This window comes from Fulmarus glacialis, unplaced genomic scaffold, assembly GCF_000690835.1.
Source record: "Fulmarus glacialis isolate BGI_N327 unplaced genomic scaffold, ASM69083v1 scaffold4532, whole genome shotgun sequence".
Taxonomy (NCBI): Eukaryota; Metazoa; Chordata; class Aves; order Procellariiformes; family Procellariidae; genus Fulmarus; species Fulmarus glacialis.
Window position 1 is genome coordinate 98359 of NW_009199741.1, and position 23760 is coordinate 122118.

At 41.6% G+C, this 23760-nt stretch overlaps 1 protein-coding gene across 1 annotated transcript in view; it reads left to right on the forward strand.

Annotated features, from left to right (window-relative positions):
• MAGI1 (membrane associated guanylate kinase, WW and PDZ domain containing 1) overlaps positions 1-23760 on the forward strand; it is a gene marked incomplete at its 3' end in the record, with an annotated part of 158217 nt that overhangs the window by 60425 nt on the left and 74032 nt on the right. The window contains exon 2 of the mRNA XM_009573348.1: positions 20846-20965. The remainder of the gene's footprint in view (positions 1-20845; positions 20966-23760) is intronic.

The window sequence follows — 23760 nt, forward strand, 5'->3', positions numbered from 1 at the left end:
CCACATGGAAATTAGTCAAGTCCTCTATCGATTTTATTTCTTTGAGGTTAGTTACTGTAAATAAGCTTTGTAGAGAATTGCATACCTCTTCCAAAAACCAAACTGGAAAAAAGCTCTGGGACCGAGAAGCCACCCAACTTTCCTGACACTAATGTTTGAAAGAGGGCTGGGGCTGAGAGCTGATGCTGATGTGTTGTGAAGTGCTGCTGCGTGTTTCAGAAAAGCAAGGATGCTTCTCCAGCGGTACGGAGCACCGACACGCTGCAGATGCTGCGAGGGGCGGAGGCAGGGGTGCAGGCGGCAGCCGTGCTTCGCGATCTCGCCTTCGCATCCCCCACCACCTCCAAACCCTCGCTGCGGTGGGGCTGCCACCGGCATGCCTTTTCCAGGCAGAAGCCCTCCCAGGCGCCAGGTCTGCATTGCCCGCTCCTCACTTGTGAAGGTTTTTCTCGCCTCGCGTTTCCTTCTTTGCTTGACATCTCTTTTTGCTTCTGTGCGTTCGGGGTGGACGCAGGGTTGCGGCGGGGCTGCGGTCCCATTTGGCCGAGGTGCTGGCAGTCAGTAGTCGACAGAAGCTGATGATTGATGTCAAGGCTGGGAGCAAACAGCTGCTGATTTGATTATTACTGTTTCATCTCCTAACCTTTTGGAGCATTATGGGAATATTTATTCACCTAGTCACGCTTAATGGCATTTGGTGCAGTACTTCCCCAGGAACAATGAAGGAGTGGTATTGTACAGAGGTAGTTTAGAAATTCCCGTTCTTGTTCTTTGTATTTATTTACAGATACGGGGAGAGAAGTGAAGAAGATCTTGCTGTGTGGGGGAGTGGAAAATTTGGCTATTTGACTGGGAGCAGTTACAGACATAGATGTGCAATATGTTAATAAAGTAATTGTGCTATGTTGCTATAAAGAGGATGGCTTCATTATAAAATTCTTGTTTTAATACTGTCATTATAGCAGATGTATAGCATATGAACTAATTTGCATGCAGATAAGGAGGCTCTGACAGCTTGGTAGCATAATTACTGCATAGCATACAGCTCGCTAGTGCTGGGAGCTGAAGCTGTTACTGGAGGGGTGCTCATGGGACTAATTACATTGGCTTTGTTAAATTTAAAATAGTGTATAGCCAGGAAAGAGACCCCTTTCCTGTGTTCTGTGGTGTTGTATACAATAAGTTACAGAAGCTTTGAACTGCTGCAGCCATTTTAAGCCATGCAGATGCCTGGATCTCAGCACCTCCCCGCATAGTGGAGTAATAGACTTTTATTTAACCAGGGAGCCTGTATAAGCTTCAAACAAAAGGTTTTAAAACTCTGATATTTCTGTATATTAAAACGGCAGTTAGGTCATTTTGATAAGTGAACAAAACTGTGCCTCCAGTAACTTTGTTTTGTTTAGTATCTGATGAAAGCGGATGCTGAATGCGTGAACTTAGACTGGTGAATGGATACTCTCCCCTTTCCCTAGTGTGCCTGTTGCTTTGCTTCACCATATCTGTGTCTTCGTGATTTGTCTCCACTTAATTTCAAGAATATTTCTGCTTCTTTTTTTTCCTTTGCTTTGAGTACATCTGCAGTTTTTAAAGATGTTATTATTGAGGTTCCTTTATGGATTTCAAAATGTTTAATTCATTACCAGGCCATTATAAACCGAAGGCATTTTATTTTCCTGGGGAAACCAAGACAGTACCATAGGAGATTATTTTTCCTGTGTTACATTCCCCCCCGCTACTGTCAGATTAGCTTGCAGAGAAGGGAGGAATTTGTGAATGCACAGTTGACTTTGATTACATAAGCTGGAAACTGGCAAACAGTATGGATTTATTTCAATTCCACTAACTTCAAAAAGAAATACATATTAAATTGGAAGTGCTTTAGGGCATCAGACAAATGCGAAGCCAACCAGAAATTGTGTATCCCCTCCCTGACCTCCCCCGCGGTGCAGTAGGTGATGCCAGGTAGCTGGGCAGATGGAGCTGCTGGGGTTGCAGGTCACGCCGGGGGTGTGGGATGGTTTTGGCGAGAGGGGTGGGAAGGAGACGGGGACCAGTTTGTACCCAGGGGCTGGGGCTGTCACGGGCTCTCTGCCATCAGGGAGGGAAGAGGCTGCGCTGCCGGGGGACGCGGGGTGCTGCGATTTCTGGCATCTCACTGGGAACGTCCAAGGGGAGCACCTTCCTTCCTTCCTGCCCTATTGGTGACACGGCGGTGAGGGATCGGGTTGTCCGCTGAGCGAGGGTGATGCTCGAACAGGTACTGTGGCAGTCTGCTTCGCTCAGCTCCCTGGCGGTTTCATCCCTAACTTGGCGAAGCCTGGCTGTCATGCCAGGAGAGCCCTCGCTCTGCGTATCCTCACCTGCCGCTCCTCTAACCGCAGCGAGCCGGGATGGGGCTCGGCGTAGAGCCGCGCTCCTAGAAAGCAGGCTGGCGGCATCGGGGGACCGCTCAGCCACTTAGCTCCTCCGTTCCATTTTATGGGTAAGGATGTTGTGTTTCACTGTCTTAATACATTCACTCCTTCAGGGTAAATGTTGCAAAGCCCCTGTATCTGTTTCCATAATACCCCGTGCTAGACAAATATTAACTTACACCTTTTTTCTTTTATGCTAAATATTTACCCAGGTATTTTGTTTTGCAAAATTCAAGCTCATCCTTGTATGATCTGCTTGCATTTTGTTAATCTGGAAATATTAATAGCCTGCTGGCATTACTGCTAATTTGGAATTTATGCTGTAGAGTGAATATAGTAACAAATTTTTGGAATGGTTTGTTAATCTTCTCAACATTCATTATGCGTTTATTAATAGTCATTAGAGCCAATCACAGTGTCACATTTGGAACTATTTTTGTCGATCAAATGAGTTTTTTGAGAAAATTATCATTTAATGGGAAATTCAGTACGTAAATATTTTAAAAATGACATCTGATAAGAGAAGGGGTACAGGAAAACACTGAACCTAATGAACAGTTTTCACCAAAAATCCTGTCTCTTCCTTCCCTTCCCCCCACGTCCCAAAACAAAGTAAAAAGAGGAGGAAAAAAAAGAAAGAGCGTATCCCTTTTTAAACAAAAATTACCCATTGAAACAGTTTTATTAGGCTTTTTCTTCCATATAATATCACAGATTTCAAGGCAATTTTTGCAGGTTATTCAGGCCGTTTTAATGTAGTATCGCATGCATGTTGTGATTTTTTTTTTTACGTGCCTTCATTTTTGGTGCTGAACTTGAAATACTTTAAAAGTTTTTGATTTTTAAGAGGTCGGTAAGGAACACAGTTCTTTTGAAAATCAGTGCTCTGTGCTCTCTCAACTGGGTGCCCCCTGTCTCAGCCACGTAATCAAACCTTTCCCTGCCATCTGTGCTGCACGGTCCTCCAGGTAACTTCGCAATGTCCTTTTAGCACAAGTCCTGAATGAGTCCTTTAGATCTCTTGCAATCACATGAACAATAAAAGGAGTAAGAGCATCTCTAAGGATTCATGATTGGACTTTGTTGTTGTTTCCTTACCAACTCTGCTCCTCCGTTTGTGCTCTTTAGGCCTGCTGTTGCCACTCAGGAAGCAGATTATCCAACACTTATCCATTTTCCAGCCCAATCAGAGATTCCTCCTGAATCAGCAGTGCTTATTATCTCCAACTGTACATAATTATGGTAGAGAGGTTGCACCACCATAGCTGGATAATGTCAGCATTTCTATTATAGCCCCATACTTTTGGTATCCTGAAATGTGGATATAAAAACTCACTTTAGCTTTATAGTCTTTCCAATAGTGAGAGATAAAGTGTGTGCAATCAGCCTTTAAGCAGTTCAAAAAACCCAGAACAAAAAATTCCTCTTTGGGATGTCAGTTGTATAAATGCGTTGTTTAACTTGAGCTTTGCTCACTCTCAGGCTGGATAGTGTGCAACAGTCTGCAGATTTTGAACATAAAGCAATAAACATTTCTCTTCTGTTTAGAAAGCTTGTAACTAACTGGGATCGATTATATTTTTGCGAAAGTATTAAGCATCTGAAGTTAGTGACTAGAGTGGCTGTGGAAAGATCAATAATGCACAAACACATAAGGATTTGCAGGTTGGTGTAACAAAGGAAAAAAATAGATGTGCTTTCCAGTTTTTAAAATGTAGCAAGTGTGCCAAAATATCGTGAATATTTACTAAGGATGAGGAATGACTCCTGCAGAGCTATTCTACTCCAGGAAACATTTGAGTATACATATTTAACAATCTAATAATACTTGTGTAAAAACTTTTATATATATTTAATCAGTTACGAAAATGGTATTTGGCATGTGAGTCCGTTTTACAAAGGTCAGCTTTTCACAGTTGTTTTTCTTTAAGTTTTTAGTGGCGTTTTTAACCCTTTTTCTTGCTGCACAAGCTGCCTTCTTCCTCCTGTTACCCCTGGCCCCTTTTGGAACAATGTGAATTAAGGGCAGGAGGCTGGCTTGGCCCCATTTGCAACAATGTGAATTAAGGGCAGGAGGCTGGCATTAACCTAGATCCCTGGGGTCTCTGCAGTATGAACCAGACTGATGTTCTCTAAAACATTTAATATCATCTTTTTCAAGCAGGAGAAGAGCGTGGGACTTAGTCTCTGTTTAAGAACTCAGATAAGAGTTCTGCCTCATGCTCTGCTGGTTATCATATTCATACCAGCGGAGCGACCAGTGATGGTTGCAATGCTCTGCCTGAGTTTTGACACACTTCTAATTATAGCATACAGTGGTGTAAACTCCAGAGGTGATAATGAAGTCCAAACCCATGTGTCAGCAGAAGTTCAAAGGGGTAATGCATTCCTGTTCTGCACCACTGTTCCTTATTTGTATGTTTGCGGGGACCTAGACTGGTGCAGTCATGTCTTGCTTATTTTCACTGAGCCGAGAGGTGAAACATGTAGAGCTGTGGAGATTTGTAATTTTACGGAGGTAATTGAGTATTAACTATTTGTCTTCCCTTTGGGAGATGCACAAGGAGAAAGGCAAGGGCAGGAAGCTGTTCATACGAGACCTTCATAAGACTTGTTGCCTAGAAAGTGATGACAGGTCTTTAGTGCTCTGATGTCCGATGACAAACTCTCTGCTTCTGAGCTTGGGCTGTAGGAAATGAGTGACGCCTGTAAAACGGCCTTATTTATATCGCATAAATTCAGCATTCACAAAACCAGGATGCGGAGCATGTGGAGGTGCGCACAGTAAGGGAGGGACTCCCTTGAAGGTGAGCTAGAAACGTGCCTTAGGAAGCTCTGGTGAGTGATGAAGACTCTCTTTTTCCGTAAGTGACTGCCAGCCTGTGCTGCCCGAAGGGGTGTTGTGAGGATGAGCCAGCAGTGGGAGGTGGTGATGTACAGTCAGACCGGGAGGGCAAGGGGCATTTGGAGGTGAGGAGGTGGCTGGGAGCTGGCTGAGCATGTGGTGTCGTGCTTATCTGTGTGGAAACTCAACATCTCACAAACTTTTAAACCTTTAATCTGCAACATGAATTTATATAAGCCTGCATATGGAGGTGAGTGTATGGCTCTGTCTACACTGTTAAGGTGTGTAAAGGTCCTTGGCTGGATTTGAAGTTGAGTGTTGCTCGTAATCCAGTTGCACAATCTCTTGCCCTTGGCAAGCTGCAGCACCTACCCTAACAAATCCATAAATACTTGGCTGCTGAGCTCTGTCCTCGAGTGACTGCGGTGTAGATATGCGCTTGGTAAAAACTCATTTAAAAGAGGCATACTCTAAACAGATGAATGAGTTGGCCTGGATACCTTTAAAAAAAAAAAAAAACCTATTCTACCAGCACACTTTACTACAACTCTGACATAATTTAGAACAACTCTGCCCTCCTCCTGAAATTTCTACTACATGATTACAGTGTTGCCAGCTCTTGTGATTTGCAGACTTAAGAGGAAACCTTGAAGGAGGTCATTTAGTCCATTCCTGTACCTCAAGGCAAGAGTGATTATGCCTAGGCATCATCCCTGAAAGATGTGGTAGGGGGAGTTGTTTTTCTGTCCTTCATGTTTCAAAGAGACTGACCATTAGGACCAATTGTAGCTACCAGCAGGGCTTCTGCACTGATGGTAACTGAACACTGGTGGTAGGTGCCTTTGATGGGCCACCCATTTAGTTCAAAACTTCCCTTTTTCACGGTGGAGAGTGGGGAAGGTGTTGCCCTGAAAGTTAGAAAATCAGAATAACTGTATATCTTGAACATCACGGAATTATTTTTAAGTTATAGTGACTATTGCTACCTGACTAGCATGTATACCAGTCTGGATTGATTCATTATTATTTGTAAATTCACACACTGTGGTAACTCTGTAGCCATGGTTTCCAAAAAGATGAGGACTGTGAGCTAAAGATCATGAAATAGTACCTCCAATAACCTGTAGGCACCTTGAGCACTTGAGCTTTCATTAGTGTCTTCTCATGCCCACATGCATAACTCCTGCTGGTGCTAATGGGAATTGCTTGCACACACCAAGTGGGGAATAGACCAGGAAATCACTTGTCCTTCAGAGACACTGTATCTAGATCTGTGACAAGCAAGAGTCACAAATGGCACCATTTACCGTGAACCGTTTCTGCTGAATGACGCTGATGTGAGCGCCATGGAAAATGTCCACTTAGGTTTGTGGTAGCAAGAGACTTTCATTAATCAAAGAAGCTTTCTCAAAGTTAGACTTTTTAAAAGTGGTAAGTTCATCCTTGTGCATTTATCTTGCAGAAAAATTCTGAATCCAAGCTCTCACTGATCAATAGTTGCATTAATTATGCACAAAAAGTTCAATTCTGCCAGCCTTGTTCACTTTGAATGCTGCTTTACCCTGGGAGGAATTGACTTGCATTATGCAGGTTGGACAAATTCACCTACAGTCTGAACTTCTGTAAAAGTCTCCAGGGAAAGTCAAGTTTCTGTTATTTTCAATAATAAATGAGATTCCCATTGAGTAAAATGATCCAGGAAATAAGCTTCAGCTCCCTGAATAACGGTTGTGTGGTCTCTAATGGAGAGCTGGGAAGAACTGATACAGTTGGAGGAGAGATGAATCTCTCCGAGCTGCAGGTCTTGCAATTCTAAACTCATAGAGTTGGCTCCAAGGAAGCACAAGTGTTAATGACTTTTTATGTATTTTGAAGAATGTCCCAGAGCTGTGATTTTAAAATATACTTGCTTGCAGTCTTGACCTAACTCGGGTAACGTTCTTGTAGGTGAAAGAGAGCTACAACCGTAAGAGGAGAGGATGGTATTTGTGTAATAGACAAAATACTTTCTCACGACTCACGGCAATGTTTTCTCCTCACCACGTTTTTTTGCCAAATGGATGTTTGGAAGTGTTAATAATCGTGTTTTCCTTTTCAACTCTGGAAGTAACCTAATTTGGCTTAACAGTCAGAGAGAAAAAATAATAAAATAATAATTAATGTGATTCATTCATCTAGAGAGTGTAAAGCATAACCTAAACAAATGGCAATAGTGGTAGGAAAAATGCTATAGTGAATGTTTCAAACTTTAAATTTTCTGTTGAGATATGAAGTGACCTGAAAGGAGTGAGTGGCAGTTCATCAAAAGGGTGTCTATTTCCTTGTAATTCTGTTTTATTGGCTCTTTCCAGTTATTAATCTCAGAATTGCTAAAAATATATGGGATAATGGATAATTGCTACACAGAGCGCTAATTTACTTTACTGCACAGTCACTGTGGGAAAGTGCTTTAGCTACTTTGGCTCTTTTGTATTGCCTCGAGAGAGAATTTTACCCATGTGTAAAAGTCATCTGTTGTTTTTCAATGTATGCACATAAACAGCTCTTGCCGCTACACCTAAATATTGAGTCAGCAGTTCTCTCTAATGAAGCTATCACCGAGGACTGTCATGTTTATCTCAACAGATCAGCATCATAGAGCACGTAATGCTATTAGCCCCAAAATGTTGTCCGCTAACCACAGAATCATGGGACACAAGTGACCTGCTCTTTCACTTCCTAATCAGCTCTGAGCTTGGGCTGCCAGCTTGGCTGTTCCGTGCCTCCATAACCCATCTGAAAAATGGGCGCAGTTTCATCTTCCCACCTTGCTGAAGGCATTTTGAAGGCACTGACAAATGGGAGCTGCTCAGATTTTTTGATGGATGTTGGAGGATTGGGTGTTCATCTTATTTTTATTTTAAATATTTAAAATGCCTGTGATTAAATTATGTCACATCCATTGGATTTGGTCACCCTCATCCTGCAATTGCAGAGGTAGCAGGGATTCCTCTCTGGTTCTCTTTTACCTTTCTGCAACACTTCCTCGGCAGGGTGAGAGAAATGTTTCTTTAAAAAAAAATGGTTCCGGTGTCACAAAACCATACATCACCAGTCATGCTCTTGAATGTTTGAGCTTTATTGCTATATTTCTTTATGACTTCATCTAAGTACAGATCTGTATGTCATCGTACTGGGAATTTAGACTCCTAACAGATTAATGAATGGCTAGTCTGGTAATCAAGGCTCTGATTCACTGTGTGGATTTACTTGAAATCAGGTAAGATGTCACTAGCCTTTCTGACTGCCGTGTTGCTCTGCTACTGGTTGTCACCTCTGTGAGAGCAGACATGAAGAAAATGTGCGTTGCCCTTCACAGCCCAGTGTGTCAGCACGGGCCTCCGGTGAAGTCTGGCAGCCCCGTTCTGGGACACGCGGTGCTGGAAGGTGGGACTGCCGGTGCCTGCCTGCCTCCTTGCCTCCACCAGCGTGATGGGCAACGGGGACCACACATCGCCTTAAATCAGCAAGTGTCCTGAGTCAGAACCCCAGCTAAGACCAAAAAGTTTGGGGTTTTTTTTGATCCACAAAACATTTATTGCCTCTAGGCTGCTACCCTGCAGAAACTTGAGCACATGTTTAACGTGAAACATGGAAATTGGTCTTGAAGCAATTGGGATCCTTGTGTGCTTTGAACTAAGCAAGTGATTTGCAGTAAGTGCCATTAGCAGTTCTGTACCAGCGTCCGTCTGGCAAAGTGGTTTCACCTACATCACTCATCGCAGTTGTCAAAGGATAAATGCTTCACACTTCACGTAAGTGCCGGAGTTTAGGTTTAAACTTTATTTTTTTAGTAAGGTCTTATCTGCTATATGACATCCTTGTCCTGAAGAAATGAAAAGAAACATTCTGTCTCTGTGATGATCACTTGACTGTCCTCTAAGTCAAATAACATACAGATACTTTTGAGAGAATCTCGTCTCTGTGTTTTTCTAAAGCCTGGATCTGATTGTGTGTGTTCAGGCATTCATTTTCCAGGCGTGTACTGACCTAGTAGCATGAGAAAGCAGATTTCCGGGAAAACTGTCTTCTCAACGCCCCAGATCACAACGTCCTCCACCAACCGTGTCTAAGCCGAGGAGGTAATTGTGGTTTTGAGGATTACTTCCTTGTCCTCAGTGTGATGCCGACACAGGTACAAGCTAAAACCTGGTGGTGTTTTTGTTTGTCGGGAATTGGAGGCAAGACAAGGAACAGCTCATTTTGTTTGGGCTGCCAGTTGCACAAAGATAATTTTTGTGTGCTGTTTGTTTATGTTGGATTCAAACCAGTGACAGTGGGGACCTGGAGATACTCTGGAATTACTCACCGCAGTAAAAGCGGGAGCTGCTGGTGTGATGGCTCTGTGTGGCGCCTCGTGTTGTCTGTTGGCCAGTCAATACCAGAAGGGCATTGGTAAACCAGCAAATGAGTTTAAAATGGCATTTAAAATTGGGGCACTTGCAGAAAATGATTTGCAAGAAGCTAATAAAATGACGGAGTGTGTAATGTGATGGAATGATTGTTTTGTGTGAACGCAGAGCTATAAACGCCTACACAGGGACATTTAACAGAGAGAAGGTATAACTAGAAGTCATCAGATGAAATGAAGCAAAGACCATTTAAGCCAAACACTATGTCATTGTCCCTGGTTTAAGCACTGGAGTATTTTATAGGGGTGGTGCTTGGCTTCAGAAACGCAGAGTAAAGCACCCAATGGGTATATATCCTATGAAATTCATAGGTGATGACAGGATTGGGAGGCAAGATTTTTATTATTTGTGTACAACTGAAAAAGCAGTAAAATAAATGGAGAAGCCTGTATACATTATCAATAGCATGACAGTTAGCTTCGGACTGCAGAGATGCAGAGTTACGCGCTACGTAACCAGCAGGCTTATTGTCCCAGGGAATGTTTTAATTAAAAGTAAGGAAAATGTGTTGTAACTTGCGTTTTCTTCAGTATTTTATTGCACTTACAAAACTATGAGGATTAATAAGCTCTTTCTGTGTTAGAGCTGGGGGTGTGGAATTTACAGCAAGGGAACTGTACATAATAAAATATTCTAATAGTTTTTATTTCAGTGAGGTAGGAAAAGAATTAAAATTAATGTATTTGTTTTCTTTTACATTTTAACACTTCCAATTATCAATAGGAATGAATCTGAAACTCAAACACCAATCAATTTCTCAATGTTTGGCATTTTTTCAGCATCCTGAGCAGTTACTTAATCACAACATTACAGAAAGTGAACCAGGAGAATGTTTTCAACCAGCTAAAGCGTTAGCAATCATGAAGAACTAAAGCGTGCTGTGCATACGGAGCTGTTGAAAAAAAATACAGAAATTGGTAGCAGTTGAGAACAGGTAAAATTAAGGGACAGGATCTGTAGGGAATAGTGCCTAAATGTGCATATTGCTGGGTAGATTTGCTGCCTGTTCTAGTCCTTCCCTTGAGTTTTACAGTAAGTGCATCCATATGGCTACATAACTGCATGTTTCTATAATCTGCATACTTCTTGCTATATCTGATACGTTTGCATTTATTGGTCAGTATTGAATATGAGGCTGGAAAACTACTAAGCAAAGGTCAAGGAGGATTTGTCAGAGAACAAGACCCATCACAACCAAGGGTTGGTGAGTGGGCAGAGCCAAAAATTGAAAAGCCACAGGAGACTCATGGCTTTCTAAGAGTGTGATGAGGTTATCGCAGTTGGAAGTCCATTAGGTTTATAGCATTTCGCGGCCCTGGGCTAGGGGGAGAAAGTATACCATGGAGACAGTATCTCCAGTGTATATTGTTCAGGGAAAAGGACTGGTTTAAATAACGATATTGATGTCCTATGGAAGTGTGGTGGAATGGTGTTCTGTATTTAAAAAAAAACCTCTCTCTTTGAGTCTCTCTTTTCAGTAGGCTGGATGTGGTCACCAAAACAAACTTCAGGCAATGCCTCAGAGATAAATGTGTAGGTTTTATATGACTCTTTCTTTCTATGGTGGAATTTTACAGAGATTAGACTAATGAACTGATCTAGTTTTAGGCACATGCTATTAGGTGAGGTGTTTTATTAAGACTTCTAACTGCAGATTAAAGGTCTGCTAGAAGGGCAATTAAAGTCAGCAGAAAGAGTTTTATATCACGCCCAACCAGGGATGACCCACATTGAGTTGTACTTATCTTGGCAGTACAAACAGCCTCAGAAGACAAACAGCAAGGGAGGTAAGTAATCTTTGTTGAAGCAGCTGAGCTAGTGGACATCAAATAATCTCCTATTTATTACTATAGCTTTAAAGTGCAGAATATCTTTTCATGGATATATGTGCACATATGTATGCAGGTGTCAAAAGCAAACACTGTTTTTTCATAAAAACTGAATTTAAATACTGCAGGTGTTTGGTCTGTGTTGGATAATCGCTTTATTACGAGCTTAATTACAATATCTGTTCATAGGACACGTCTGAAGCCTTGAAGTAAATAGAAAATAGGATACCTTGTTTTAGGGAGATTAAAATTTTTTTGTATCGAAGTTTTAAAGAAAAGAGAGAAGGTTTTTTCCTTCCAATAGTTGTGGCAGCTTATGTAGTAGTGTAGAGTAGTGTAGCTGTGGGGAACAAACAGGCAGTCTGGCTCCTGGGAAGATCTACTGCTAATCTCACTGTGAGACAGATTTACAGATATATGGCTAACAGTAGTTACTGAGGGTTTTTTTTGTTTTTTGTTCTTCCTTTGGTTACAATAGTCACATATATTGCGCAAACAAGTTTTCTCTTTTTTTTCAATTGTAAAAATCCAAGATAAAACTGTCCGTTGTGTTCTTGTTCACTGTATTTCTGCATCAAGACTCCACTGCATGTCTTCTACCAAATTGGGAAATTCCTCCAGTAGTTCATGGTGAGTGAAAAGGATTGTGCAATGTTTACAAAACCCTTGAGTTTTCCTGGAAAGCCAGTGAACTCAGCTTATCTGACTTGCATGGTTTTGTGTCTCTCCTTGCTCTGTGACTTGGCAATTCATCTTGCAAGAGTTTGCAGTACAGTTAGTCCCGAGTCCTGTCTTGGCCCCGCATCTTTCCCAAAGCCCTCTCCTCCCAGTCTTCTGTCTCTAACATTAAGCAAAAGGTTTGAGAGTGGTTTATTTTTTGCTTATTCTATTATTCTACTCAAATATGACCTACTCAAAACTTGTACCAAGCCACATGAAGAGCCAATAGTTAATGAAAAACAATTTTTAATACTACACTGTCTTAAGCTCAGCCACTCAGCCAAACATAACAGCGAGCTGATGAGCGTTTTGCTTCTCAGCAGCTGAGTGCCTCTACTGACCAGTTCACAGCTTAGTTTTAATGCTAGCCCTTGACTTAGGAAACTCTTGGACTGGCCTACACCTTCTCTTTGGCAATTTGTAGAAATCAGATAGCTTTGCAAGTAGCCATGACAAAAACAGATATAAAGGAAGATAGGTTGTACCTCCAGATAAACCACTTCCTATAATGTGAAAGTATAAATAAGACAAGGAGGTTTGCGTGGGAGCGACCCTACATCCCAGGTCTCCTGTGACTTTTTTCAAAGTAGATTTTAAGCACTCACCTCCCCCACACCTTTGGCCTGTTGTATTTAATACGGATGTGCACATTTGCATGGAATAGTCATCTTAATCCACGTTCTGCTTTTCCATAGCTGCTCTGGGCATGCAGCGTAGAGCACTGCTCTGCTCTGCATGGTTAGGCTTGAGATGGCTGATGTGGGGCAGGCCTAAGCAAGTGCTCAGGGGATCAGGTTAGGCTTGGGTTGAGATAGGATATTTTTAATCTACAGGATTAAAAATAACCAGCTAATAAGGGTGCTCTGTAATTATCCAGTATATGTAATTAATTTACCATCTTCAGCTGTATCCTTTTCCAAGATAGACAAAATTTCTACTGAAAGTAGCTGTAATTTTTACATAGAAGAAAGGTGGTCCTTTTGAAATAAAGGTGTGTGTCATGGTTGTAGCATTATCTAGACTTCTAAAAATGTATATATGAGAGAAACTGAATATAAATGCATATATATAATCACCATGTTAATTTACTTTCAGCTAATTTCACTTCCCATAAGTCACATACACACTTACACAAATGGCAATTTTCATTCATTTCTGTGCCAATATTTAAAAGCAGAACATTACAGTGCAATCTCATTACTACAGCTTTATTGATTTATAAAATTACACTTTATTACACTAATCCATATATTAGAAAGAATAAAATTGTGCATAGTTACAGCTAAGGTCTTCTCGCCAAGGAGGTACATAGTTTGCTTTTTCATCTCTAGTTCACAATTTAAATTAGTGGATGTCATGCTGTTGGACTCCATGAACACAGGATTAATGGCAAACTCATTAGTTCATGAAGTTTAATCTTCTTGGTGGGCGTCCCACCTTGTGGGAAATGAGGGGGATTTGGCTGCAGGTGTCTGGTGAGGTAACAGTAATCACTCAAAGAGAGGGATCCAGAAGGCGAGCTGCTGCTATTGCGAACCCAAGAACATTTATTATTTATGTTTTATTTGATGCCAGAATACTCTTTTTTCCTTAGCAAGTGAATGCTCTGAAGGACACAATAAGAGGTTGTAACTGCACTAGCAACTGCCACACTGCAGTAGTACCATCGGTGGTACTTTCCCAGGTCAAGGAGGTGCTGCATATTTGGCACAGATCCTTAGATAGGTCTTTTTTAAGTGGCTTTCTTGGGGAGTGTGGCAGGTTTTGTACCCTTACTTCTTCTAGTCATCAGGTAATTATCAGTTTCTTTCAAATTGATATTACAGTCAGAGTGAACCCCCTCATGCTGAATTGGCTTTGTGTAGCCACGGCATGGTGTTTTGCGACACATACAAATGAGCTTGCAAAGCCCCAACGCAGCAGCAAGTTATTTTTGTCCCTTTTAATCTGTTAGACCCTGGTCCTGATCTGTGGGGTTTCCTAAATCCCATTGATTTCTCTAGAATTAGGCTCCTGAAGTCCTTTGAGAGCCTGGGTCTGGCTGATCTTGTGCTATAAAAAGGAAACAAACCCGCTGTCTCTACCTCAAAATGCTATAAGGATAAATGTGTTGAAGATTATCAGTGTTCTTATTCGGTGGCAGTAAAGGCCACAGGAATACCAAAAATAGATTTAAAAAGGACAAAAATAACTTGCTGCCTGGAGGGTATACAAACTCCGAGCTGTTGCTGTGTGGCTTGGCTGAATCGTTTCTCCAGGGAGACTCCAGGCAGTCAGTACTTTGAGAGAAAGGGCCAGAGAGATGCAACTGGACACGGCGCCTCCGAAAGAGGGAGAGCGGCTTTTATGTGCGCTGAGGGTTGACCTGCCATTGCTCGTGTGCATGGCCGGCACGGTCCTTTCGGCAAGAGGGGATTCTCACAAGCTGCTGCTGTGGGATCCAGCTTTGGCCACTTAGTGTTGCTGGAAAGGCTGGTGGGAGCAGAAGGAGATATTGAGCTCTTTGTACAAATCCCTTCCATCTCCCCCTATAGAAGAAAAATGACTTTAGACCACAGCCACAAAATGCATTTCTCTGTGAAATGTGTCTGTAGAAAGACAGGTTTGTCTTGGTCAGCTGTTTTCTGGGTTTAATCAGTCACTCCTGCTGACCACGGTGACAGAAATTTGCTTTTAGTACTGCAGTTATCTGTGTGGCCAGGAAGAGTCAATCAGCATCTGTTCCTGTGCATGCATCATTAACAGAGCTGTGAATTAATTTCTAGCGACAGACCACATTCTCTTTTGGACTGAATTTCTACTCTGCCACCGAGACACTTTGAATGCTTGTCACGTTCTTGTGGTTTATAGGTATCAAGTCACTGGCTAGAGAAGGGACAGACAACATTTAAAATCCCAGAATGAGCTTCCTGAGTTTTGAGTTTCAGGAGAAAATTGTATTTATAAGTTGCGCATGTTTGGTTTGTAACAGACTAGACCTCTCTGAAACTTCCATATCTTCATTTATAGTTGTAACTATAAATTACCCCTTACCCCTAACCATAGGTAAGTGGGGACACACACGTGTATAATGGATAGCATAACAGTGTCCAAATACAATTCCTTCTGTTGCTGTTGAAGAAAAACAGTCAGTAGTCTTAGTTTGGATAACCCCAGAAGTCAATAAGATGAAGTAGTTCTGTGTGCAATGTTTTCTTACGATAGGTTATACTTTGTTTTTTGTTCATGTAGCTAAGGCTATTTCTACTACTGTGCTGCAGATACATTCTGCCTTAAGCTTGGCTGCTAATCAGGTTGCCTCTTCTGGAGATAGACCAGGTTGTCTTTGTCTTTTCCCTTCTCCACTTGCTATTAGCAGATCTGTGGACTTTGTCCTGCCTTCCAGTTATCTGGCACCATAGGTGACAGATGCAGGAGAGGCAAAGCAGGCTTTCCAAATTATCCTGTGACATGAGGGAAGAAGGTGACCTCTAAACACTGTGCAGAGGGAAGAGGGGCTGTTTTCCTTGGCAGCTGAAGATTTTTTCAGTGTAGGTGATGAGAGCCGTCTCTTGTTGCTGAAGGAAGAAAAAAACCAGTCTTCGAGAGCAATGGTAAGAAAAGCATCCTTCCTTCTAACCCGCCTGCAAACAGCCTCTCAGCAAACCCCTGCAACGGCACTTGGCATTGCAGCTTCGTGAGTCAGTAGCATCCCTGTACACTTCACATTAAAACCTTATTTACTACAGTTTCATTCACCTGTGGGAACCACCAGTGACTTGAGTTTGTATAAAATATGGTTGTAGCAACTATATCATTGCTCTGAGTGTACAACTCCCACATTATCTGTCATTTTAAGAGAAGCTGGTCAGTGGAGATGAGAAGCAAATGATGGTGGTTTGATCAGCTGTATTTTGGTAGCTCACCAGGTTATCATTGCCAGCCGGTGGAATTGGATAAGGAGTTTGCAGAAATCATTGCTTTGCAAATGGGTGATGTAGGTGTTACGCACTTGAGAAGTCAACTTCTAAATGACTTGCTAGGGGCTGTTTTGGTGTATGGTAACAGAATTACTGCTCAAGAACTGTTTTTGGTTTTGTTTTAACAAGAAAGTAATTGAAGTGACTACGGCCCCTTTGAAGTCTTTACAATAAGCAAAGATTCCGATTAATTTAGCAGCAGGGCATCAGTGGCTATTAACAGCTTAACATGAGGCCCTGATAGATTGATAAGGAGCTAAACAGCCCCTGAATCACATATTAACAATCTGGCCATACTATAATTGAGGCTCATGTTGGGTAATTGTCAGCACGGTTGATAGGCAACACAACAGCAGCAGCTATTTGTCTTTTAAATGGGCACTTAAATTATTCAGAATAATAGTTGATAGTCATCAGTACGTCTGAGCCACAGTCCAGTTATTCTAGGCACGGATGACAAGCTTTAATTTAGTTAGCTTAAGTACAAGCACTGGGCTCTGCGTGGGCAAACTCACCTATGTCTATAAGCAATTTCTCAGGTGGCGTCTCCAGCCCGTGATGAGATCTCTCTTCTGTGGACCATTGGTGGTCCAATATGGTACATTAAGAAACTAGGATGCAGCTAGCTTGGATGTGATAACCAAACCAACCTGGGCAAACGTTTCACCTAGCATCTGAGCCACCCATGTTATATGTAGTTTTAACTCCCCAGGTCAACAGAGAAGGTAAAACCTGCAATGCTAACCAGTAGCCTTATTTTTATTTATTTATTTATTTTCGTAAGTCTGCTGTGGTTGCAGAAGATTTGAGCAATTCCCCTATGAATTTAATGTTTCTAACTAGTTTTATATGTTGTGGGACATTCTAGCCAAATAAGAGTGAAAGTTTATGAACCATTAAATGTGCAGAAGGAGTCGGTAACCACTCGGTTACTCCTCCAGTTCCTTCTTGTTGTAGCATTAGCAATTCTGAGCTAGTCACGCAGTGGGACATAGCTCAAATTAATTAGCTAAATTGCTACCTAATGGCAATAAGATTTGATGCCACTTAATATTGCAGTGCAAACATGGCAGGCAGGCAGGTTAACATACTTAGATATGATTGGCTCGCCTTTTCTAGTGGAGTATCTTAACTCCTGTTTTGGGCCGCCTACAGCACTCATTGTGCTCAATTAATTCTGCCATTAGCAGTGGTCTGATCTGCTATTAGCTCTGAGAAAATGTACAGTCATCTCCATAACCCTCTCCTTCAGTGATGACCATCCTGTGGTAAGGATGCTGAAATGCAATTTAAAGGGGAGGGAGGAAGGACACACACACTATGCTTTGTACATAATTAAGTCACATTAATGATGAGACACTTAACTACAATTTGGAGTTTATCAGCAGAAAGCTCCAAACGGTAGCTTGTAGCCTGCGATGGTGTTGGGCTGTGCACACACATGCCGCACAGTAGTCGAGCAGTTGTTTCAGGCTGTGGAAGAGATTGGGGTGGAAGGTGCTGATTTTTCTTAGTGTCCTGTGCCTGAGAAAAGTCATCGAGTTTGCTTACGCGCCTCTTGGTTTTCTTTTCTTTCCCCCTTTCTTTCCGCCCGCCCTCTCCCCCCACCCCCCTTGTGAAGCAACCCTTCTGGCTTTGTTGTAAGTGTGGTTTGTAATCATTGTACACATCCCAGATGGTTCATGAAAACTCTTTGAAATGCCATCTGCCAGGCGTGTGTCCAGCCGGCAGCCTGTCATTCTGCTACAAGAAAAACGGAGGCGGGTTTTCCCTTCCCCCTGCCTTTCTGAATTGCATTCAGTAACACTTGCTCAGATGTGAAGCAGGATAACAGCCCGAGCATCTGCAAGCAATCTTTGCTCTAGACAGCAACATGGAAAGTTGTTGGGTTTTTCGCCTTTGCCCAGATAAGATATCCTAACCAGTGTAGTTTTTATTTTCCCTCTGTTTGTTGCTGGAGACCGACGCGAGGTGACAAATGTTATCTCTCTGATGCAATGTTTTTCTTTTACGCGGCGACTTGGCGTTTCTAATGCATTCAGTGTGTGTTGGAGGCAATCGCGCTGATAGCAAGCACATCTGCGATTTTTCGACTTGAACATATTCAGGAAATTAAGAACACTGAGATGAAACAAATAGATCCATTAAAATGGCTCAGAGGAATTATGGCAGAGATATAATTGTCATGTCAAATAGGCAGCCAGCACTAGTAAACTGTTGACTGCAATTTCACTGCTATAAAAATTCAGAAGGAAAAAAATTATTAATAAATACTCTCTGTGGGAAGATACAGATAAAGAAAAGAAGGCGGCTTTAAAAGATAAAGTAAAATGAATCCTGAAGTTCCCTGATTTTTGTGTCTCATGAATGTGTGTTGTCAGTTACTGGGAAAAAGTATGTCCTGATTTTTGTCATTCGGCTCGCGTGCAGCATGGCTCAGGGTGACGTTTGACTGATGCATTGGACGAGGAGCTACAGAGTCTAATTCTCACTTCCGTTGTTCTCCAGGCATGGGACAGCTCCAGCGCATCCTTGGACATACTTATTGCTCAAGCTTTCCATTCTTCCTCCTTAACCTCTTGTGGGCCTGGTTTAGGGGAACCTGGCAGGGGTCAAGAGCCACGATGCCCTGGAGAGGGTCCTCACAGCCTGAACATTCACAGCGATGTTGGTGCTCAGGGAGGAGGTGCTGTGTCCAAGCTGTGCCCCTTCATCCTGGGTGCCTGCATGCTCCTTGCATGCCAGGGAGGGACCTGAGTGGGCATTGCCCACTCAGCCTCGCTGCCTGCCTTTAGATGGAAATGCAGATGCTCAGGAAGAGAGAGGCATGTGGTGCAGTTCCAACATTTCCCTGGTCTAGATCTGTGAAAGACATCTGTCCTCTGTTACAAACTACTTGGTAAAAATCGTTGTAGCCTTACTGTAAGGATTCAAGAATACAAAGAATGGAAAATTGAATCCTTTCTAATAGGAAAGAGTAATTCTGCTAGTAGGGTGAAGATATCCATCATCATTTCCATCCCCTTTTTTGCTTTTCCTCCTCCTGCCTTCACCCATTCACACAGCTCCAAGAGAAGGAATGATAGAAAAAGCACGGGAATTTATAGACTATCTGAAGGCTGATGGTAAATAATAAAAAAAGAGAGTGAGTTTCTATTTTGAAACAAGAAATGGAGGATGTTAGAGAAAGTGGATGTCTGTCAAGGAAATTAATCTAGTGATAGTTTTTCAAGAGTATCACTCTGTGAAGACTGACCTCTTGAACAGTCTCTCAGATGAATAGGGCATAAGCAGACTTTCCGCTTCCCTGGCACTTGAGGAAAACATTTGCCAGATGCAGGCATGGTAAATTTATGCTCTTTCAACTTCTGAGAGCTGGAATCTTCCCAATTAGTTTCCAGAAGCTCAGCTTCTTTATACTTTCTTCGGTCTTTTTATAGAGGGTTTAAGAAATTGTATGCACTGAGAAGTCACTGCCCAGGGGCCGGAAGAGTCCCACAGAAGTGAGAAATCATGCTTCATTAAATGCTAGGTATGGTTTCCACATCTCTAAAGTTATTCCCAAGCCAGCAGATTGGTTGCGGCCACAGCTCTTGGACACCTTCAACTCTCTAACGCTGCTCTTTCTTCTAAAGTTCAGTTCCCTGTACCATCTGTAAATCTGTCATTTATATTTAATCTCAGATGTACAGAATTCAGCCATCTCCTAGCCTCCAGAGTCGTGGAAAATAAAGGCTATTGAACAGAAATTGATTCTAATCAATTCAGCTGTGCTCAGTGACCTAAAATGCAGTGGCCCAAACCATCTTAGCAAAAAGTCATGAAATGACCCATCTTGCACCATGCTTCAAAGGGCTGTAAATTGGTCAGAAGGGAGAGCTGGCAGAGTAGCAGTGATCAGAGCCTCATTCTCCATGGGTAGTATTTAAATTGTCAAGTGCTAGAGAGAGATTCAATGTGAATTATTACTCAAAAGAAAAAGTGTTTCTTTAACTGGAATGAGCTTATAGGTGAACTTCTGTGAGAAGAGTTTGCAGGTTGTCTCTTTACTGAGCATGTGTGAATGGTGCATCAAAACTGTCTCACGGTACTTTTTAATGCTGAATAAAAAATAATAGCATAAATAGAGGTAAAATATTAAGAAGAGATAAGGGAGAAAAGATCTTTATAATGTGAAAGAATACTTGGTGAGATAAAGTGATACAGAAATAATGGAAACTAGAAGTTGCCTTATGTGAGAATACAGGTTGCAATTTTAGTGAAGTATGAGAGACTGTGCTAGTGGCAAGAAGGTAATTGCTGGCATATTCCCAGATACCAAACTCTTCCAGCTGTGTTTCTGCATGTGATACGAGAGATTTCTTTGCCAGAGAGTCTTTCTGGGAATATCAAAAACATTGTTGTTGGGTGGAACAACTGGTACTGCCAGCTCAACCTGTGATCTATGTCTTGCCTTGTTTTTATGTGGACTCCTAACTTTTAGCTGAACTCTTGACACAACTCTCTGTGTAGCTCACTGAATTGTATTTACAGATACTGTTGGATCTTTATGATAATTTTTTATTGTCCCTTTTAACTCTTGATAAGAAAACAGCTATATTAACGTGTTAATTTTTCCTTTCAGGCACAACCCGCCCTCCAAGAGAAGGAGAAGTGCCTGGTGTGGACTATAACTTTCTGACTGTGGAGGAGTTTCTGGAGTTGGAGCGAAGTGGGACCCTTCTGGAAGTAGGAACTTACGAAGGTATGGAGCCACGGGCAGTGAAAAAGCACTTCAAATAACCCTGGTAGGACACTAGACTTGCAACACCCTCGCTTGTGTTAACCAGCTCGAGTTAGGACCTCACTTTCCATCCTAGCGTTCTACTTCCCTTTTCTCTGTGTACCCTGACAGAGGGAATTCCAATATTGCTGTGCATTTGTCTTTCCTTCAAGTTAACTACCTCAAAAGATTAACATCAGTAGGCCAGGAAAATCCAATATGAAATCCAGTAAAGAAATACTGAGGGAAGACAGCTTGGCAGTGAATGAAAATGCATCTTTTCTTTGTATCTGCTATAGCCCATCTCCTTGTTCATTTTTTCTTCCCTCCTGCTGTCTCTCTTTCCACACATCCTTCATCACCCAATTGTGTCTCACTGTGCAGCTACATGATACAGTGCTTTTGGCCATTTTTTTCTTCTTCATTCTTGGATAATTACTTCTAACTTGGGTCATTGTGTTGATCCTTGTTACAGCACAGCTTTACAAAAAACAGCACCGAGGCAGCCAAGGGGCACTGAAATGTCACTAGGGTGACAGGAGGAAAAAGATAGCTTTGATTTCCAAGAAAATGCAAGGCAAATTGGCCATATTTAGGTACACAATAGGATTTATGTAACTAAACCTGCAATCTATATCTCCTTTAAATTGAAAACTCCTTTTGGGGTGGGTGGTTTTTTTTTTCTTTTTTCTTTTTTTTTTCTCCTGGAGAACATTCAAATGTACCTCTTGAGAAGACAATAAAAGAAATACATTACAGGCTTGAAAGTCCTTCCAGTCTACTTCAGTTCATTCATGTCATATTTCCATTTGCAAGAAGTTAAATGGGTCTTGTCATGATTACGAGAAGTTGAAAAAGCCTTATTCTTGCAGCCGTTAATAAGTTACATGAAATACATTTAAAAATGTGAACTACACACAAATAGCTGATATTTTTCTTTGAAAAGTAGTCATCAAATATGAAAAAAATATTTTGGTTTTGGTTTTCAAGCTCTAAAAAAAAGTCCTGATACACTGTTTGTTTAGTCTACTTCTTTAAAAATTCCTTGTAAGGTCACCTTTAAACCTTGCCCTTATTCCCAACTGCAGACAATTGCAGTGTCAAACCTGGTTTGCATGAAGATGCTAAATGTGTAATTTGGTTTCACTCTTCCACCTCTCTGAGCTGATTAGCTCCATCAGCACCAATGCTAACGTTCCAGCAGCAGCACTTCTCCAAAAAGAGCTTTTTCCTCTCTATGTTTCTAATTATAACACTAAATTAGTTTTCTTTGTCATGGTGCTTGAAATAGATCAGCTGAACTGCCTCGCCATTTCTTCCTGATCGTATTTGTTCTGGTGACCTTTCCACTTGGAAAGACAAAATGGGTAACTGTCTGTAAGCTGGCTCCTGGGACTTGCTGGGAACTAGTTTTCAGGAAATGCTGTACCCATCTGGGACAGTTGTAACATGGTCATTTCATTGCTTATGTGATTATATGCAGTAGCAGCTAAACTGTTTAGATTTCATGGATTGTTCTTTTGAGTTGCTGGAGATTAGGTTGACTTCTCATAAGTCTAATGTGTATTTCATTTCTGTGGGTGATAGAAGTGTCTGAGCTTTAAAGGAATAATTTGTCAGAAGTGCTGAGAAGCCTCTTTCCCCGTTGACATCAGTGATGGTGGTGCATAGTGGTTCTGGAGAGCTGGCCCATGGAAGGAGAAATCAATAAGAATAAAGCAAATAATGATGATGCATGTGTGCACATATGCATCAAGACACATTACTATTTGATTGTAATGTGAAATAAATCAAGTTCATTTTTCACTTACAGCTTCAAGAAATGATTTTGCTGCCTTCCAAGATTTCTTTAATGGCTTTGTTGTACTTTTTTTGGAAATCTTATTTTACAACTTTATTGATCAAGACAGTGTTGATCTTGATTAGATCTTGGAAGATGGTGTGATTCAGACTCAATGCTGCAATCACCAGCAATTTTGTCTATAAAAAAACCCCAATCCACCAAAAAACCCAGACCACAAAGTAAGTTAGAATTCTAATATCCAAATCTTTGTTATTGCCCAGCTTTATATTCTTAGATTACTTTAATTGCCATTTGTTTTATGCTGCATTTTGCTGCCTCCTTTTTTTTTTTTTTTTTTTTATGTACTACTGTGATGAAGTTGATTGTATTTTTGACCCTGACAATGATGGCTTATTCTAAACCAGAGGGATGGAACCCAACAAAAGCAAATAATCTATTTCTCTCTGGAGAACAATAAAATAATACCTTTAATGCATGGCTTTTATTATTAATAATGCTACCTATTGTACTGAGTAGGAATCAAACAATTGCAAAGATAGGGTTGCTTTTTATTACAATGTAATTAGGTGATTTAGAGATGAAGGAAGGGGATTGCTATGAAATGGAGAGTAGTGATGTTGAATGGGGAAGTTTTCATGTGCCTGTCAGCCACAAGCTCATGTGACTCAAACAGGCTGGTGGTTTGGGGTCAGGGTGGTCCTGAGGTGCCTTTTGGCCCTTAATTTCTAAGAATCTGTATGTGGTGTGGGGGGGAGGTGGATGTATGCTCTGTATTCCTGTGCTATGTTTCAGCAGCTGGAGTGGAAGTCTGACCCAAATGATCAAGATAAAGTTTTGGCATTACTGGATGACATGTTTGTCTCTTGAAGGCATAAAGCCACCCAGATACTGGTACTACCATTGGGAAAAACCTTGCAGGAGAAGATGTAACACAGACATTTGTTTAGTAACAGTTACTGAAGAGAACCGGGGA